The 2,348-nt window shown below is 48.3% G+C and overlaps 1 pseudogene; it reads left to right on the top strand.

Annotated features, from left to right (window-relative positions):
• Window positions 1-16: 16 nt before the first annotated feature.
• Window positions 17-117, top strand: LOC119469360 (annotated as a pseudogene).
• The last annotated feature ends 2,231 nt before the right edge of the window (window positions 118-2,348 follow it).

Raw genomic sequence — 2,348 nt, forward strand, 5'->3', positions numbered from 1 at the left:
AAAAAAAAAAAAAAATGTGCTTCAGCAGCACATATACTAAAATTGGAACAATACAGACAGGATTAGCATGGCCCCTGTGCAAGATGGATGCAAATTTGTGAAGCGTTCCATATTTTTACAACACACACTGGGGCCTGTTGGAGGTGGGGGAGAGGGGAAGGAGAGCATCAGGAAGAATAACTAAGGGAGGCTGAAGCAGGCAGATCACCTGAGGTTGAGAGTTTGAGACCAGCCTGACCAACATGGAGAAACCCTATCTCTACTAAAAATACAAAATTAAAGCTGGGAGCGGTGGCTCACGCCTGTAATCCCAGCACTTTGGGAGGCCAAGGTGGGCAGATCATAAGGTCAAGAGTTCAAGACTAGCCCGGCCAATATGGTGAAACTCTGTCTCTACTAAGAATACAAAAATTACCCAGGCATAGTAGGGCATGCCTGTAATCCCAGCTACTCAGGAGGCCGAGGCAGGAGAATCGCTTGAACCCGGGAGGTGGAAGTTGCAGTGAGCTAAGATTGCGCCACTGCACTTTAGCCTGGGCAACAGAGTAAGACACCGTCTCTAAATAAATAAATAAATAAAGTAAAATAGAAGAAAAATACAAAATCAGACGGGTGTGGTGGTGCATGCCTGTAATCCCAGCTACTCAGGAGGCTGAGGCAGGAGAATCACTTGAACCCAGGAGGTGGAGATTGTGGTGAGCTGAGATCGCACCATTGCACTCCAGCCTGGGCTACAAGAGGGAAACTCTGTCTCAAAAAAGAAATAGTAGGAAATAAATAAGGCCGGGCATGGTGGGTCACGCCTGTAATCCCAGCACTTTGGGGGGCCGAGGCGGCAGATCACAAGGTTAGCAGTTTGAGACCAGCCTGGCCAACATAATGAAACCCTGTCTCTACTAAAATACAAAAAAATGAGCTGGGCGTGGTGGCACGTGCCTGTTATCCCAGCTACTTGGGAGGCTGAGGCAGGAGAATTGCTTGAACCCGGGAGGGGGAGGTTACAGTGAGCTGAGATCCTGCCACTGTACTCCAGCCTGGGCAACAGAGTGAGACCCTGTCTCAAAAATAAATGAATAAATAAAAATAAATAAATACATAAATAAATAACATACCAGGATGCACACTTAGGCTGGGCCAGGCCTCTAGTTACAGATCTTCCTCCAGCCAGGCCTATGGCCTATGTACTCTTCCCACTGCATAAAGTCAGAGGACTCTGGAGTGACAGTGGCTGGCGGTTAGTCCTAATTCCACCCCTTATGAGTATTAGCTAAGATAATTGTGTTGTCTGAGACTCCTTTTTCTCATCCTCCCTTAATTATTTATTTTATTTTATTTCTTTTTTTTGAGACGGAGTCTCGCTTTTCTTGCCCTGGCTGGAATGCAATGGAGCAATCTCAGCTCATCACAACCTCCGCCTCCTGGGTTCAAGTGATTCTCCTGCCTCAGCCTCCCAAGTAGCTGCGACTACAGGTGCCCGATACCACGCCTGGCTAATTTTTATATTTTTAGTAGAGATGGGGTTTCACTATGTTGGTCAGGCTAGTCTCAAACTCCTGATGCACCCGCCTCTGCCTCCTAAAATGCTGGGATTACAGGCGTGAGCCACCGCGCCCGGCCTATTTTATTTTATTTTTTAAGACAGTCTCTCACTCTTCCACCAAGCTGGAGTGCAGTGGCATCATCTCGGCTCACTGCAACCTCTGCCTCCCAGGTTCTAGTGATTTTTCTGCCTCAGCCTCTCCCGTAGCTGGGACTATAGGCACGCACCACCATACCTGGCTAATGTCTGTATTTTTAGGAGAGACAGGATTTCACCATGTTGGCCAGGATGATCTTGATCTCCTGACCTCGTGATCTCCTGGCCTCAGCCTCCCAAAGCGCTGGGATTACAGGTGTGAGCCACCACACCCAGCCACCCTCCATTAATTATTCATTCCTCCATCCAATATTATTATTAATAATAGTAGTAGTGGCCAGGTGCTGTGGCTCATGTCTGTAATCCCAGTACTTTAGGAGGTCGAGATGGGAGGATTGCTTGAGCCCCGGAGTTTAAAACCAGCCTAGGCAAAGTAATGAGACCCCATCTCTACAAAAATAGGAAAATTGGGCTGGTTGTGGTGGCTCATGCCTGTAATCCCATCACTATGGGAGGTCCAGGCGGTAGGATGGCTTGAGCCCATTAGTGTGAGACTAGCCTGGGCGGCAGAGTGAGACCCTGTCTCAAAAACATAAAAACAGGCCGGGGCTGGTGGCTCATGCCTGTAATCCCAGTACTTTGAGAGGCTGAAGTGGGAGGATCACTAGAGGTCAGGAGTTTGAGACCAGCCTGGCCAACTCTGCCAAAATCC

This window comes from Cebus imitator, unplaced genomic scaffold (assembly GCF_001604975.1).
Source record: "Cebus imitator isolate Cc_AM_T3 unplaced genomic scaffold, Cebus_imitator-1.0 Scaffold18, whole genome shotgun sequence".
Lineage (NCBI taxonomy): Eukaryota > Metazoa > Chordata > Mammalia > Primates > Cebidae > Cebus > Cebus imitator.